Genomic DNA, 19,004 nt, shown 5'->3' with positions numbered 1-19,004 from the left:
CACTCAGCAGGGGGAACAGCAGCAAAGCCCAAAAGAGCTGACCAACAAACTCCTAGTTTTACTCCTAGATTTCTCATAGTACTGAATGCAGTCAAGTAGTTAGCTTTTATGGTTGGGGAGGGTGGCTTGAGGAGAGAAGGTTTGTAAAATCAGTTGAATACAGAACTAGAAAGTATTCTAGTCCCTTGAGATGTCCTTTGCAAATGTTTCACTCAAGTTCTATACTTGTGCAAAAAAAAGAGGAACAGATTTATTTTAATAAGCAAACTAATTTCCCATCAAATTGCAAGAAGAAATTATAAAGCAAAGTATATTAATGGGATTTGTCCTCCTATTGGGTAGTTAGCAAATAAGAGGGCCAGACACTGCAAATCAGTAAAACAAAGCCACCATTTATGTTACATGATAAAGTCACTGAGTGTGTGAGGAGTTTTGGTCAGGAACCAGAGATTATGCCAGTCAGTTGGATATATGTGGTTCTTGCCTTCTTGAACAGACTCATACCTTTTATGAACTTGAGTAATTTTAACAGCAAAGGGGATTTTGTGGAATGCTGTTTATAGCCCATCAGATCCCAGTTTACATCTTACCTGTTCTGAAGTTTCCAATGTCACTGAAATGGAATTTAACAAAGACAATCTATAGTATACTGAAAAGGATACTGAGGAGGGTAGGAATGTAGGAATGGATACGGTTGAGTCTTGGTGAGTCAGAATCTTCACTCGTTTATTTGAAATCTAATTTAGGTATTCTTTCATTCTTTCAACCGGTGCAGTCCTCCCCAGTATATATATTAGGGCAGAATTTTTCAAGTGCATAATCAGGTTTGAAACCTTGCTTGTTGAGAATGTATTTATTTTAATGGCAGAGATGTACAATATTCCATCACAATATCTACCAGGCACTGAAGGTGACATTTCAGCGTAAAATGAAAATCATCACCTTTCTTTAAGAGTATTCAAAAGGCTGTGCATCTGAATCCAAGAAAAATACTCATTGAGCCTTGTGGGAATGACAGACATTGGGGGAATTCCCAGTTCTGGACCCCGTGGGCCTGCGGAGCGAAGTTTCTTCCTTCTCTGAGGATTAAGAAACATTGTGGAAGGGCGTGAATGCTAAGTGTTTACTGGATCTTATGTCACTGATAATGTCAGGATTTCCTGTCTGTGCATCACGGGGTGGTGATACCACAGTCCAAATACGCCCTCACCGAAACTATCAGAACTCAACATGTTACAACACAGCCAGCAAGAGGCTGCACCTCAACTTTTTGTCTTTCCACAGATGCTGCCTGACCTGCTAAATGTTTTCAGCATTTTCCATTTAATTTTATTTGATTTCCAGCCTCAGCAGTTTCTTTCTTGATTTACATTACAATCATGCCCACATTATCTTTCCTATCTTGAATCTGGATGATCATTGTCATAAAGATGGACGCAGGATTGGTAGTCGGAAGGGAAGTTACACACATTGAACTACGCACAGATATTAACATGATTATTATCTCTCTCACGGTGACACCTTGTTACTCTTGTTTGTGCTTTTCCTCTCTGTTAAAGACTTACAGCAATGTTGCTGCATTATGTCACACTCTGACTGAGTTTATGATTATAACCATTTAGCCTTATCCTCTCTCTGCTGTGGAATGTCACTTTAAAATATACTAGGGAAGCTTTACATGTTAAATACCTCCCTTTAAGAACACAGAATTTATCTTAAGAAAAAAAAAATTGGATAAACACTTCATATTAGAAAGCATGTCAAAACCAATGGATGTTGATTTGTCTTTGTGAATAACAAAATCCAAAACATACTTCTTCTGGAACAACACTCACAAAATGCCAGAGGAACCTGGAGTCACATGTCTCCACACTGCTTTGAATCCCTGTAGGCCACACCCATAAGTTAACTCTCACGAAAGCAGATTCATATCCAGAATCATTTATTACATGGAAACGTACAGTGAAACGTGTGTCAGTAACCAACACACCCAAGGACGTGCTAAGGGCAATCTATAAGTGTCACCACACATTCAGTACTGTCCTGGTCCTGTCTGTCCACACCTCAACAGACAGCCTTTTGTTGCAGATTTGATGATTAAAATTGTGGATATTTGGAGACAATGTTTTTGCAGTTGAGGGGAGGACAATAGAGAAAGAGATTGCAAATGTTGTCAGGAATAATCTGTCAAGCATCTGTGAATCAACACAAGAAAGTTGGCAGATGCTGGAAATCCAAGGCAACACACACAAAATTCTGGAGGAACTCAGCAGGTCAGGCAGCATCTATATAAATTAATAAACAGTTGATGTTTCGGACCGAGACCCTTCTTCAGGACTGGAGTGCTCCTGAATATTTTGCGCGTGGTCTGTTTGCTGGGATTAACATTATGGATATGCAGTCAAAGAGGCAAAGAAAGGTGAGGGTGTGGGTCGGCTTTTCAAGTACTGTGTCTGTTTGTATAAACATGGTCCCCTACTGGCCATGGCGATGTGTTGGTTGAATTTGGGTAAAACTTCCTGCAGGTTAACATGATTAAAGTCTCCTGTAATTAGGAAGAGACTGTCTGGATGCTTGCTTTGTAGAGAGCTGGTGATACTGTAAAGCTCTCCCAGTGCAGCCTTGGCTCGGGAGGATGACAATCAGTGGTGACAAACACAACAGTAAACTCCCTGAGCAGGTAATATGGCTGGCATTTAATTGTAAGTTGCAAAATTTCCCCATAACAGTTACTGCTAGCTACAAATGAGTTTGTGCACTGACCATTGTTAATGTACACACAGATTCCACCTCCTCTGGAATTCTTTGACAGGGAGGTCCTGTCTGCGTGGAACAGTCATCCCATCGAGTTGAAATGCCCAATCAGTCATGTTGTTGTTTAGCCATGGTTTGGTTAAAAGCAGTATGCAGCTGTTTCTCATCTCCTTTTGGATGTTCATTCTCAGTCGGTCCATTTTATCATCCAGCAAGTGGACATTGGCCAGAAAAAGTGATGGTACCACAGGTTTGGTCCGTCTAGCTCTCCTCCTAGCTCTCTTGCCACATTTCTGCTTCCTCTCACAGTGCCTGCGCCTGCCTCTTCATCCACTGGGTCACTTTGACCAGGTTGCTGTCATTGATTCTGGTGTCCCTAGAATCCCTGCTCTATTGAGCACCGCTATTAACTCAGCTGCTGGCAGACTAAATGTAATTTTGTCCAAGAGCTCGGTGGCACTGTGTTCGCAGAGTTTTGGCCGATTAAAATCTCTGACTAAAAAACTTGAAACATTATCTAAGAATTGAAAGCTGGCACCACTTTTGGAAGCCGCCTTGTCTCTGTGCACCCTCATCTTAATGAGATGAAGGTCAGAATGGGAGTGGGACATCCAACAATAACACCTTCACCATCAATGAGAAATCGAGAGCAACGTTCTGAGTAAACTGAAATTCTGAAAAAAGTTGACAAATCTAGTGAAGTTCTTAAGAATTCAATCTCTATCGAATCTCTCCCCTCAACTACTCTGATCTCAATCATACTATTACCATGACCAGCCTTGCAACACTCCCCTCTCTACCACCACTACATGACATCCTACTTCATCTCTTTACTCTGTTCTCATACACACAGGAGCCTCTACAATCAGTGCTAGTTAAGCAGTTAGGTTTTAACAGTACTCTAGTGGCTTTGTAATCACAATTATTGATGATTGCTTTTTGTTCCATGTGTATTTGGATAATTGAATTTAACTGCTCCTGTTGGACTACCTACTTAGGCCACTAGATTGGTAGTTCAAAGGTTCAATTTGTTATCAAAGTATGTACACAGAATACAACTCTGAGATTCGTCTTCTCCAGTTAGCCACGAAATATGAAATACAGAAAAACCATGGATGTCATTGAAAAAAAGAATATCAACACCCCCCCACATGAAAAAGAAAAATAAATAAATCTTGTAAACCCCAACAAACAGATTGTCCACTCAGAAAAAGGCAGCTAGAACATCAAATCCCTAATCCCCAACCCCCTTCCACGCAAAAAAAAAGACAACAATAACATCAAACCCCAAACCTCCTCTCCCGCATACAAAAAACTAACAGATCGCCCTCACAGGAAAACAACACCAAGAGCAACAGACTTAAATTGCCAAGCCCTCCCTCACACAAAACACAACATATCATTCACCTGGAAAACAGCAACAAGAAAGAAAATACAGAAAACTGAAAGAGACCACATAGACAACAGTCCACACCAATAATCACAGCAGTCTCAGACCGTCAGCATTAAGAAGGGTAACAGTTTGAACTCAATCCTTCCATGGAGTGTGACCGCTGACACATGGCTTCAGCATCCATATTGCTCCCAATCTCACATGGTCGTAGAGGAGCTGCTGTGTTGGAACCACCCCCTCTCCCTATTCCTACATCGCGCAGCAAACTGCAGCTGCGTCTCGAGCTCTGTAATTGTGCCAACGCAGGAAGAAGAGCTCTGCCTTCCTAACACAACAGTGTTAATCTAACCCTAGGACACACCAGCTCAAAAACAGCATTAAAGGTTGTCGGCTAGAGGAGGTACTGTATTTCAAGTGTAGATCACCAGGCAAGTGTATAAACCCCAACCATCAATCTGCTACAATTACATAATCTCAGAATGTGCCAAAAAAATGACCCACCCATCCCCAAAGTACCCTGAGTTTGACAATGACATTTAAAAACAACTATAATTGCAATAAATAATTAAAGAAGATCAACCTCTTAAAATAAAATTAACTAAAATAATTGATACTCTTACAATAAGTAAAAAGTCAATAATTTATTTAACCATTTTCCTTCTAATCTCCAGGACAGATGCCCCTTGCCCTACTCCAAGTCTTACAGGCTTTGGAGCAGAAAGATGGAGTCATCACCTCAAGGCTAGGGAATTGCTCCTTGTCTAGACTCATCTGTTGAACAACACATGGAGACCACTGGCAGAGGGAAAATCAAATGTAAGACCATAAAACATAGGTGCAGAATTAGGCCATTTGGCCCATTGAATCTGCTCTGCCATTCCATCATGGCTGATTGGTTTTCCCTCTCAACCCCATTCTCTTGCCTTCACCCCGTAACTTTGCATACCATCAGTCGCACAGCTTGTCCAGGATTTACTGCATACTTATAATATTTCTTGGACATGTTTTTGATATCTGAACACAGGCAGTTCCCTTCACAGCTGCTGGTCACAGACAGAAGGATCAGGTGAACGAAAGCACAACAAAAACAATTCTAAAGTTGAATGCTATGAAAGAAATTATGCCATTATTGAGCTGAAGAAAGTTGAGATGGGCTGTTCTGAATGGCTTCCTTCTGTGCCATTACAATCCTCTAATTCCAGTTGTTGGTGCATAAACTACAGCATGGTCAGGAAAGGGTTAAAAGAGCTCAATGTATAATGAAGTGAGCATTCTGCCCCACCGCACTGCCAAACACTCGCTCGCTGAAATGGTTGCTATGGACTACACCCTAACAACCAGGATTTATTAATGTAGATGTAATTCAAAAACAAGTACGTCCAGTCTCACAACTTATCCCAGCCCAGTCTCCTGCTAAATCATGTAAATAACAGAGTACAATTTTGAGTACATGTGATTGGTAAAAGTTCTCATTGTACCTCTCAGTCAACATTCTTTCAACATCCCTTGAAGTCATAGGAGACAAATTACACCACTTTTTGGGAGTCACAATGGCCTTTAGGATCTCAAAATGCCACCTGTATGACTGCTTGCATACTTTCAGAGCAACACAAGCTAGGAGCCATTGTAGCAAAGCAATCTTGGAGCAAAAGCCTAAAGAAAAGGCAAATCCAAAAGTCAGACAACATAAACTCACTTTCATTACTACTTTGAAGGTCAAATCCCTCTCAACCTCTGAGAGTCACCTGTGATTCAGCGGGTACCTTTCCTGTGTCATCTCAGTTCTAGCCGCAGCCCAGATGGTTGAGCAAAGACACCTGAGCTAGCAGTACGGTGGGGGGATGGGGGTACTGCGTTGCTCGAGATGCTGCTTTTCAAGCATTACATTAAACATGCAAAAATCTGTGGATGCTAGAGATCCAAAGCAGCACACACAAAATGCTGGAGGAACTCAGCAGGCCAGGTAGCATCTATGGAAAAGCGTAAACAGTCAACGTTTCAGGCTGAGACCCATAAGACTCTGGCCTGCTGAGTTCTTTCAGCATTTTGTGTGTGTTGCATTACATTAAATGTACCTCCTGTCTCCCTCCTTGGGTTGACTCATGGCCAAACTGGTCATCTGACAGTTCTGGAAGAAGTCAGAGGAGCTGGTTCACTCAAGGGCCAGCGGACCAGAGTTAAATGAAACATGAATGTAATCAATATCACAATAGCAACACTGGACCTTTGTTTTCATTTATTTTTATTCCTTCTAATATGCATGCATTATTTAGGCTATGCTTTTATATCTTTCAACAAGATTTTGCCCATGTTTCTATTTGGATAGCATAAATAATGGGATAAACTGAGTAAACCAATACTAGATAACTCTGATCACACTATTACAAATATGGAAATAAACTGAAGGGTCTTGGCCCAAAATGTCGACTGTTTGTTCATTTCCATAAATGCTGCCTGACCTGCTGAGATTCTCTAGCATTTTGTGTGTGTTGCTTTGGAAATAAACGACACAGAAAATGAAAAGGGGGGTGTTAAGAAATTCAGAGAAAGTTAACAATATGCTTGTGAAATCAAAGCAGCTGCATGTGTAAAAATAACTGAGGCAAAATAAGCTTTTCCTTGGCCGAAAGAGAACAGATCCACTGAAGGAAAAGGCTCCAAAACACCAATTTTACGTCAGAATGAATAATAAAGATGCCCAAACAAGAGGCGGAAAAAACTCAGAAAATTTTGAATTAGGAAGAATAATGCATGCAAATTGAGCTCTGTTAAATTATTGTAATTGTTTAAACTATAAAATGAAGAAAATATATTTTACAGAAGCCTGTGTACTACAGCATCATTAAAACAGTTGGATGAAAATAAAGACTGTTAAACTATTTAGTTGTTTTTAATTCAGCAAGACTGCGTACAAGATAAATTGAGCACAGAAAAATAATTTGGCATTGAACCAATTACTTGAATTTGGGTTGTTGTGTTTTAAAAAGCAGGGCTGATGTTCAATCCCAGCCAGTTTCATGGGTGCACTGGAAAGATGCCTTGGCACAATTCAGAATGAAAACAGTGATGTTATCCTTGGACTCTTAAACAAAAATTGTCCTTCAGTTACCATTTCTAAAACAAATAATGTGGTCATTATCATGTTGGCGAGAACCTGCTCAAACTGGCTGCCTCCTTTCCTACATTATAACACCAAACATCCTACATAAGTACGAAAGTGCTTTGACTTCCTGAAAATGGAGTGAAAATATCATTAAAATGAAATTGTTTCCAGGCAGCTGTCTGTTTACATTTTTTCAGGTAACCCGAGTCCCTTCCACTCTCTTCTTTCTCCTCCACATACTGCCAACAAGACCTTCAGTCACGTTACAAAATGTTTGATGTTGTTCAGTCTCACTGTCCACTATTGGTTGTGTGGCATAGCAAAACTCTGAATGATCTTCAGCAGTCACAATTACACCTTTGCTTTAGGTCGTGCAAACTGGCTTCAGCTAGCTTAGCTTTGTAACGATCAACACACACAAAATGCTGGAGGAACTCAGCAGCCTAGGCAGCATCTATGGAAAAGAGTACAATCAACGTTTTGGGCCAAGACCCTTCACCAGAACTGGAGGAAAAAAGATGAGGTGTAGATTTAAAAGGTGGGGGGGGGATGGGAGGGAGAAACATCAGGTGATAGGTGAAATAGGGCAGAGATGAAGTAAAGAGCTGGGAAGTTGATTGGTGAGAGAAATACAGGGCTGGGGAAGCAGGAATCTAATAGGAGAAGACAGAAGATCATAGAAAAAAGAAAAGGGGGTGGGGGCGGGGAGAGTAACAATGCCCTGTTAAGTAACAATGCTGTTAACTTTACACTGTTTATCTTTCTGTTGGCAAATATTGCATTGCACACAATGACTACATAAGAACAAAATATTAAATAAACATTACTTGCTAATTTTACTATTTGCTTAAGCAATTATTTCAACAACAATCGATTCTTTCCCTGGGACAGATTACAGGAATATTTACTGTTTTGGGAATACATTCCCCAATCTGGGATGAGAGTGCTCAAGCTACTTGTAGAAGCTATTGTCCATGCCAGCTCCCTACAGAGCAATCCCATTTGTCACATTCCCTTTCTTCTTATTCCCCAATAGCTCTGCAGTTTATTGTTGCTTATGCGTCCATCAACTCTCCCTTGATTTTTTACCACATAGTGTACTTAGATTAGATTAGATTCAACTTTACTGTCATTGTGCTGAGTATAGATACAAAGCCAATGAAATGCAGTTAGCATCTAACCAGAAATGCAAAGAATAGTGTTATTTATAAAATAACTGCGAATAAAAAGTAAGTGCTACAGCACACTGTTACGTCCGTGGCCCCCTCCTTTTTGAGAATCGCAAGATCACTATTAAGTCAGTTCAGGAGACCCAGGAAATGAGAGAAAGACATGCAGAATCCACAAAGAGTTTGGAATGTGTCCTGGCCTCCGAAAGGCAGAACCGTTGATAATGGCTATTGTCTCTTGGAGATGGAATTGTGTATTGAATACTGTACGATGCATCGAAGCACCCAGGCAATGAACCGAGGGGGGGTTGGTGGAGGGATTGAATCATCCCAACCTAATTGACATCTGAGACCCTGTGAGTCACAGGATAAAAGAGGGTCTGGGGAACAGCCCCTTCAGACGCACCAGAAGAAATGCTAGAACTCCTGTAACAGCGTAATAGCGAAAGCCGGTGGAAAGCCCACGTGCGTCCTTTTCCATTTGCCTCGGAATCAGTTGGCCTTTACCACGGAAGCACGGGCTTTAGCTAACCACAAAGGGGAAACCAGTCCCCAACGACTCTGAAATGATTGACATCATAAAAGGAATGGGCAAGTTAAACCTCCGTCTTTCTCTCCAACCAAAAAGCTGCAGCTTTAATGAACTTGAGTGACTTTTATATTTCCATCGGACAATACATTATCCCCTAGACAACGATAGAGCTATTTCTTATTGATTATTATTATACCCGTGCTTTTAGATTTAGTATTGACGACGTATATTATCTGTATGTTTGCATTAATATTATTTTTGTGTATTTTTATCAATAAATACTGTTAAAAATAGTACCATCAGACTTCAACGGACCTCTCTATCTTTGCTGTTAAGTGACCCAGTTATGAGGTACGTAATAACACAAATATAGAAGTACTGAGACAGTACAATATGGGTGTAATACTGCTTAGCGCTGTGATGTGAGGTTCAGCAGGGTCACAGCCTCAGGGAAGAAGCTCTTCCTATCAGGGGCAATTAGCAGGAGCAAATTAACCCACCAGTGTGCCTTTTGGTTCTCCTGACTCTGCCACTGGTGTAGCTGTGAAAGTAACAAACTTTATAGGATGTGTTATGAGGACTGGCATGACAAATGCCTCTTTAACCAGCATGGGGGCCATATTGCAGGACACTGTTGCTCTCTAATCTAAAATGAAGCTATGCCATTCCTCAATTTATCAAAGATATCCTGGAAAACATTTCATTAAGTGAATTTTGTACACCTAAAATGCTAGGTGAAGGGTATCATCAGTATTTTGAAATCCTATGTTTTAAAGTGAAAGCTCATAAACAGAATGTTCAATAGTTAAGGAACGCCTGAATGTAATTGCAGCTGTTCACTATATCAGAGGGACTGGCACAACTTTATGCATCATTGTTGATACAGACAGCCAATGATCTGGTCATTTGTTCCCCAGAGAACACAGCAAACATGAGAATGAACAAGCAGCCTGGAGCCCACATGCTGCCCATGTTACATTGAATGCACTGCCAGTGCCCTCACTCATTTTCGACGGTTATATCATATAGGTCCATTGGTCAATAATGAAAGTGAGAGTGAGAAAACAGCAAGTAATATCAAAAGAAATGGCAAAGACTTCTATGAATATATAAAAGGAGGCTATAGTAATTGTGGGACACTGGTAAACATGACTTATTAATGGAAAACAAGGAAAAGGCAGATAAGATAAATCAACACTTTATATCAGTATTCATGGTGATAACCACCACAAATTATTCGAGAGATATCTCATGGGCTAGTTCCAAATAATAGAAAGGAACTTGTCATATTATTATGATAAGACATGACATATTAGAAAAGCTAATGAGACTAAAGGCAGTTAAGTCACCAGATCCCAATGGCTTGCGCCAAAGGTTTTAAAGGGAGCCTTATTTTTTGAAAGTATATGCTGAAACTGGAGAGGTTTCAAAGGAGGTTCACATAAATGATTCCAGGCTTGAATGGTTTGTCATATGAAGAGTGTTTGATGGCTCTGGGCCTGTATTCACTAGAATTCAGAAGAATGAGTGGTGACCTCATTGAAATCTATTTGTAACCCCCGGGTCGCCTCAGGCTGGCTCAGCACGTTTCGTCTAGGGGGAGCAGCCTTCGGCCCCGCCAAACTGGGTAATCAGCTGGTGTGGATGCTGTGTGATGTCCTCGCCTCGCCCAAAAACAGACAGTACACCATAAGCGATTAAATGAGTACAATTTATAAAGGTTACTATAACGAAGTGATTAATAACGATACAGTATATATGAAGAGAAAAAAATAAAGAAAAGGCGCCAAACTTATCAAAGTCCAAACCACTTCATGCACAACCGTTGGAGCTCAATTACTGAAGTCTTCTGGCCACCATTCGATCCCCTCTGAACTCCTCGACTCGCAGCTCAGGACCCTCCGAAGTGGTCAACCAAGCACTTCTAGCTTCATCCCCCCTCCTCGGAGTACCTCCTGGCCTCGGACCCCCGCTTGGGGTCCGTTCTCGCCCAGCTTACAGCTTTGCGTCCTCTCTCTCGACCCCCTCGCGCCAATCTGCCCAAAAGCCCGTCAACAAAAGCTTACAGACTCAGAAGAAAGAACATTAATCCCCATTTGGTTTGCAAAGGAATACATTCTCGTTATCAGTAAATTAGCATTCCTGCTAGTTAACAAAACAAAGAAGCCCTTTTGATTACAAACACAGTAACAAAGAAAAAAGAAGAAACCCCCTTTACACATTAAATAGTGAAAGGCCTTGATAGGGGTGATGTAGAGAGAATGTTTCCTATGTTGGGAGAGGAAATAGTCTCAGAATAGAGGGGTGTCCTTTTAGAACAGAGATGAAGAGGAATCTCTTTAGCCAGAGAGTGGTGTATCTGTGGAATTCTTTGCCAAAAGCAGCTGTGGAGGCCAAGTTTTATGTATATTTAAGGCAGAGGTTGATAGATTCTTGATTGGTCAAGGCATGAAGGGATAAGGGGAGAAGGCAGGAGACTGGGGCTGAGAGGGAATTTGGATCAGCCATGATGAAATAGTGAAGCAGATGCAATGGACCAAATGGCTCATTTCCGCTCCTATATCTTATGGTCTTATGGAAGCAGCTGTAGAGACAGTGGAGCCATTGGTAGACATTTTTCAAAACTCAGTAAGTTCCAGTGAAGTACCAGCAGATTGAAAACCATCAAATTAGTAATTATTAACAATTAGTAAGAAAGAAGAAAACTGAAAGGAGGATAGTAATCCTTGTTCAGTACAGTAACTAAGCCAAAAGCCTGTAATCTCTCGTTGGCAAGATGCTGGAGTCTATAACTGAGGAAGAAGTAGCAAATCATTTAGTTGACTGAGTAGAATCTGTAGATTAATTATTATTGTATGTTCAGAAGGCTGCTGATAAAGCACCACATTAATGACTGGTGCACAATATACTATGACATAGTGAAGTGTGTTAACATGGATCAAAGACTGGATATTGCATAGAAGACAAAGAATCAGAAAAAATATTGCTTTCAGGCTGGAAGTACTGTTTATAACAAGCAGCATGTCCCAATGATCAGCTATTAGCTTGAAATTATTTACACCTAATATTACTACATTGGAGGAAAGGACGATGCATATGTTTACAAATAACACCAAAATAAGTAGGAGTGCATGAGGAAATGGCAATATTCGGACTCTGCCATAGGATCTGGTTGAGTAAGTGAAGTGAAAACTTGGCATATGAAATTTAATGTGGGAAGTGTGAGGTCATGCACTTAGATAAGAAAAATAAAAGCATACTATTATCTAAATAGAAAAAGATTACAGAGGAGTGAGTGAAGTACACAGGAATCTAGACATTCTACTGCTCAAATCAGAAAAAGATAGCAGGCAGGTTCAGCAAGTGCATAGGAAGGTAGTTCAAAATTCAAAGTAAATTTACTATGAAGGTATGTATATGTCACCATATACTACCTTGAGATTTATTTCCCTGCAGGAAAATACAATAGAACTTCTGAAAAACTATTCATATAACCAACGAACAACCAACGTGCAACAGAAGACAAATCACACAAACAACAGAAAAGTAATAATGCCGAGAACATGAGTTGCAGAATCCTTGAACGGCATATTACATAAATGCAGGACAGTATAATAAACAGCATATTCACCTTTATTGTAAGAGGTTGGTTTAGAAATAGATTATTACTGCATTTGTACAAAGTCCTGATGCGGCCACAACTGGAGTACTGTACGCATTTTTAATCCACTTATTTAAGAAAGGATATACTGTGTTGGAATTGTAGGCAGTCCAAAAGAGGCAATTTCTTGGGATGAAGATTGTCACTGAGTCATAGTGCAAAGAAATTAGCCTTTTTGTCCAATTCATCCATGCCAAATGTGATACCAATTTTCCTGCATTTGGCCTGTATTCCTCTGTTCCATTCCTATCCAAGAACATTCCAACTTCCTCCGGCAGTGATGCATCATCAATAACCCTCTCTGAGACGTAAAGGTGAGATATCGGCTTTTATTGACTGGAAGAAGGAACAAGCAGTGGTTGACCACCATACTACATCCTGGAGACAGAGAGGCCGGGCTCAGACCTCAATCGCCTTTATACTGGGGTCAGTGGGAGGAGCCACAGGAGCAGTCAGCGGGGGGGGGGGGGGGGGGCGTGTCCAGACAGGTATATGTAGTTCACCACAGGCAGTTTGTTCCATATAACCATTACCTTCTGTGGAAACAATTGCCCTTCAGACCTTCTTTGGATTTCTCCTCTTTCACCATAAACCGATGTTCTCTGGGTTCTAGATTTCTCTGCCCTAGGAAAGGACTCTGGCTCTTTCCTACCCAAGCCCTTCATAATTTTATAAACATCTGAAAGATCACCACATAGCCTCTTATGTTCCAATGAGAGTAAACCCACCCTATCCAATCTCTCCCTATATGTAAAGTTTTCCACTGCAGACAACTTCCTGGTGAAGGCCACGTTTTTGCTTGGTCACTTTGAAGTCTCTTTGAATTCTCCTCACAAATCACAGTCAATCCAGTTTACTTTGCAGACTTTGAAATATTACATTCCGTTCCCTTATACAAACCCTTGTGAATAGCTGATCCCTGCCATCCTGAAGAAGTCCATTTATTCCCATCAGTTCCTACCTGTCAAACAATTGTTAATCCAAGGCAATGTATTGCCCCCAATACCATTGGCTTTGATTTTGCAAACTAACATTTCATGCAGGACTGTCATAGCACTGCTTAGATTTTTGTGCTAGAGTATCAGGAATGGAACTTGATCCCAAATCCCTGTGCCTGGGATTTGATCCCAAAATCCCTGAGCAACACATGCAATCACTGAGCAGCAACTAAGCTTGAGACATTAAATTCAGACATTTTCCGTTTTTATTTCAAATTTCCAAATAAACAATTCAGATTAAACGTGAGGTAATGCACAGTGTGGTAAACATTAGTCACTCCTTAGCTTAACTTACTTGCCATTTCAGAATAAAATCAGAAATCAGATTCAGGTTTAGTATCACTGGTATATGCCATGATATTTGTCAACTTATGCAATGCAATATCTATGCAATGCTATATCTTTATTCCACTTGATCAATTCAATGTACATATACTGTTATTTATTTATTTATTTTCTTCTATATTATGTATTGCATTGAACTGCTTCTACTAAGTTAACAAATTTCACAACACATGCCGGTGATAATAAACCCCATTCTGATTCTGAAAACTGTAAATCTGATGCTTAGTTGTACCGAACACAAAGCATACAAAAGCTTGCACATGCAATTAAGAAAGTTTATACAAAAATAAATTAATTATCTAAAGTATGTCTAGTTCTGTAACAGCACTGATAAGCAGGTTATAGATTGTATTGTTTGTTTCACTAATCTTATCAGCCTAACAATATAAAAATATGCCACTGAGTCTCAATTTTGCTGGCAGTTTTACAGCAAGATGACTCATCATAAAACTACAGTGAATAGTAGTATGATGAACTGCAAGGCTTTCGTGCCATTAAATTTTATCAAAAATGTGTAGTAGATGTCTGTTTTATACTTTATACATTATGTGCATATTTTGATAATGCTTGTTCAAAATTCTATTTTGAATATGAGGGCCTAAGACTGAATTGTGCACCATGGCAGATACAAATTATAGCACTGATGTTTGCTTCAGTGATAGATAAGAGGTCCTACCTTACCTGCTATACGTCAGTGGAGTCATCTGCCATTTCCATGTGAGGTAAAGACTTATAAAGTCATAGTCAGTAAGTCATACAGCACTGAAGCCTGCCGTTAGGGCCAGCACATCTATGGTGACCATTTTGAGCACCTACACTAATCTCATTTGCCTACATTAGGACTGAATCCTATGCCTTATTTAAGTGTCTGTCTAAATGCCTCTTAAACATGATTATTTCCACCATCTCTTCTGTCAACCACTCACATTCCTTTTAACATTCCATCCAGTGACTTTAAACCCATGCCCTCTTGACATTGATACCCTTACCTTGGGAGAATTACAGTACTATGTTTGCTTAACTGTCATTTCCACCTATCCCCACCATCCGTATAATCACATCCAACCTGACACCAATCCTGGATACACATCCAACCTCTAGCTACAGGAGTCTGGAGGGAATGCACAATTCAATGGAGCTCGTAAGAGAGGGAATTCTACCGGGGATCTCCCATATTACTCGTAAAAATGCCATCCTCTTCTCTCAGTTCCTCTGTCTCCGCCACATCTGCTCTCAGGATGGGGCTTTTCATTCCAAAACTAATGAGATGTCCTCCTTCTTCAATAAAAGGGCTTCCCTTCCTTCACCATCACTGCTGCCCTCAACTGCATCTCTTCCTTTTTGAGCACCACTGCCCCAACCCCATCCTCCTGCCACCTCACCAGGGATAGGGCTCCTCTTGACCTCATGTACCATCTAACTATCCCCTGCATCCAGCATGTAATTCTCCGTAACTTCTGCCATCTCCAATGGGAATCACCCCCCCCCCATTCCCACTTTCGGCAGGGATCACTCCCCATGTGACTTCCCTGTCCATTTGTCCTTCCCCACTGATCTCCCTACTGGTACTCATCCTTGCAAGCAGAACAAGTTCCACACCTGCCTTTACACCTCCCGCCTCACTACTATTCAGGGCCCTAAACAGTCTTTCCAGGTGAGGCAACACTTCACCTTGAGTCTGTTGGGGTCGTCAACTGTAGCCGGTGCTCCTGGTGTGGCTTCCCTTATATCGGTGAGACCTGACGCAGATTGGGAGACCACTTCGCCAAGCACCTACTACCATTGTGGAATCTCCTGGTGGCCACCCATTTTAATCCTACTTCCTATTCCCATTGCAATATGTCAGCCCATGGCCTCCTCTGTTGCTGTGATGAGGTCACACTTATTTTCCACCTTATTTTCCATCTGGGTAGCCTCCAACATGCTGGCATGTATATCAATTTCTCCAGCTTCCGGTTATTGCCTCCTCTCCTTCACCATTCCTCCATTCCTGTTCCCCTCTCTCACCTTATCCCCTTACTTGCCCATCATGTCCCTCTGGTGCTCTTCCACCTTCTCCTGCCCTTGATCTCTTTCACCATTCAATTTCCAGTTCTCCCCCTCTCCTCGTTTCACCCATCACCCACCACCTTGTTCTACCTTCCCCTACCTTCTTTCTCTGACTTAGCTTTTTATCCCATCCTGATGAAGAGTTTCAGCCTGAAACTTCAACTGTTTACTCAGTTTACTCACTGACCACCAGCTAGAATGTCTTTTTGACCATCACTCTCTGTCTTCTATAGGCAAGCCAGTTCTGAATCCAAACAGCCAATTCACCATGAATCCCATGCGTCTTAATTCTCTGGATGATCCTCTCATGAGGGACCTTGTCAAATGTCTTACTAAAATTCATGTAGGCAACATCCACAGCTCTGGCTTTATCAATCACCCTCGTCACTTCGTCAAAAACATTCAGTCATTAAGATACAACTTACCACGCTCAAGAGCTGTGCTGGCTCTCCCTAACAAGTTTTTCCAAATGCTCATAATTCCTATCCCTAAGAATTCTCCCTAGTAACCTCCCTACACATGTGAACTTCTCATGATTCAGGGCGTTTACAAAGCCAGGTATGAGAAAAGGGCCTGAAGGATCACTGGGGAACATAGGAGGGTTAATGGCGCTTAACAGCGACAAATGCTTGTATCTTCAGAAACAGCTCATTTTCATCTTTAATATCTCTATTTTTCCCTTTCAGGCTTCTTTTGAAGACCCTGACCTGGAGTTGCACGCTGACTACAGTTCTTTGGAGGAATGGGACCTGCTTTTGGGGTTTCACAACCGGCCGTTGTTGTTCAGCACGCCAAAGACTTGGCCTAAGTGTTCGGCTCGGATTCAAAAGCCTAGGGTCTCGGGACGGGCAGATCAAGTGTCAGTATCACGACAGGAGACCCGTGTGTCATCGGGGGAATAGGGATGTCTGCGGCTGTGTGCTCAGATTTTTGGGCTCACAGCACAAAAAAAGCGACGGTGGACTTTTAACATTATAAACCAACGAGTTATTTGTTATGTCTCTTCGCTCGCTGGGAAAATGGAGATATCTCTTTCTCCCTTATTAGGGAGAGAGAGAGAACCTGTGGTATGTCAAATACTGGGCGAAATGCAAAGTCTTTGGGGTAACTGCAAGTCTGAGTCTTTGCCATTGATTTGCTCATGCTTGAGTGCTCAGTCGTGGTGCTGATGCTTTTTTTTTACTGGTGGGGTGAAGGGGGATTGCTGCTCGCTGCCGCTTACATGTGGGAGGGAGAGGAGCTGGGGGGGACTTTGGGGTTCTAACAGTTAACTTGTCCATTCTTTGGGGCACACCTCTGTTTTCATGAATGGTTGCGAAGAAAAGGCATTTCAGGAAATATATTGTATACATTTCCCTGACATTAAATTATACCTTTCCACCTTTGAGTCACCCCAACCACAGTCTATTCCAGCTGCTACCATGCAGGAAACGGCACCACAGCAATATAGCCAGGACCAACTTCTTCCACCAGGCCATCAGACTGACTAACTCACACTGATTTGAGTGCATTTTAATGTTGCATTAACTATTCTATTTATTATACATTACTATGATTGCAATTTGCACATTTAGATGGAGGTGTAATGTAAAGATTTTTATTCCTCATGTAAGTGAAGGATGTAAGAAATAAAGACATGAAACTCACTGCTCTAGTTTCCAGAATTATCCCCAGTTCCCTTCTTAAAGAGTGATTTTCCAGTCCTTTGAAACTATTCCTGACTCTAGTTATTTTTTAAAAAGTAGTTATTAATGACTCCATAATCTCTTTTGCTATCTTTTAGAACACTGGGATGCAGTCCAAGTAATCATTTTGTGTGTCTTGCTTGGATGTCCAGCATCTACAGATTTTCTCATGTTTGGAAATAATTTATTCACCTTCAGACCTTCAAGCTTTGCAAGCACCTTCTCCTCAGTTATAGTGACTACACTCACTCCTTCCCCCTGACTCTCACAAATTTCTGGCATGTTGTTGGTATCTTCCATAGTGTAGACTGGTGGAAAATACCTATTCACTTCATCCACCATTTCTTCTACTCCTCCATCATCATTTTCCAATGATCCAATGCCAAACAAGCTTTTCTTTTACTCTTTGTATGTCTGAAAAAAAACTTCCAAGTATCCTCTTTTACATTTCATGTTTTCTCTCCAGGTGGCTTTTTTAGTTACCTTCTGCTGGTTTTTTAAAGCTTCCCTGTTCTCTAGCTTCCCACTAATTTCTGCAATGTTGTACGCCCTACCTTTTGTTTTTATGCTGTTTTAATTCCTTTGACAGCCACTGTTGCCTCATCCTCCCTAGAAGGCTTCTTTGGGGTGAAATGATCCTACGTCTTTGAATTACCCTCGGCAACTCCAGCCACTGCTGCTCTTCCTATCGACTTTAGCTACCTCCTCTCTCTGCCTCTGTAGTTAGTTACCTTTACTCAATATAATATTGATAAAATCGATTTTAGCTTCTACCTCTCAGACTGCAGGGAGAATTCTGTCATACTATGATCACTGCCTCCAAGGGTTCCTTTACAAATCTGGTTCAATTATTTATTGTATAAATTGTCAATAAAGCATATCTTTGAAATGCAACAATTGCGAGGCTTACCGTCTCTTCTGTCTCTAGAACCCTTGCTTCTAACCCTTCATTTTGTCATTCGTTAGTCCCTCTTCGCCTTTGTACTTAAAAACTTTTCATTTTTTGCCGATGTTTGATCGATCATCCATCTGACCTGTAATTGTTTTTTTCTCTCTGAGAGGAGAGAGTGAGGGAAGGGGGGGGGGGGGGGGAGGGAGGGAGAGGGAGAGAGAGAGGTGGGGGAGAGAGAGAGAGAGAGATTCAAAGACGATTTGCTAAAGATTCCTGGCAATTTCTGTTTTTATTTATTAATTAAAATTGTTGCACCTCTATTTATTTGCAAAGTAATAACGAAAATCAATAAAAGCATGACATTACTGAATTGAAGTAAGTCTGTGCACCTAGTTAGTGAACATAATGTAACTCGAACATCCA

The sequence above is a fragment of the Hypanus sabinus genome, chromosome 12, assembly GCF_030144855.1.
Source record: "Hypanus sabinus isolate sHypSab1 chromosome 12, sHypSab1.hap1, whole genome shotgun sequence".
Taxonomy (NCBI): domain Eukaryota; kingdom Metazoa; phylum Chordata; class Chondrichthyes; order Myliobatiformes; family Dasyatidae; genus Hypanus; species Hypanus sabinus.
The sequence above is the reverse complement of the archived record's forward strand: the minus strand, read 5'-3'. Positions refer to the sequence as shown.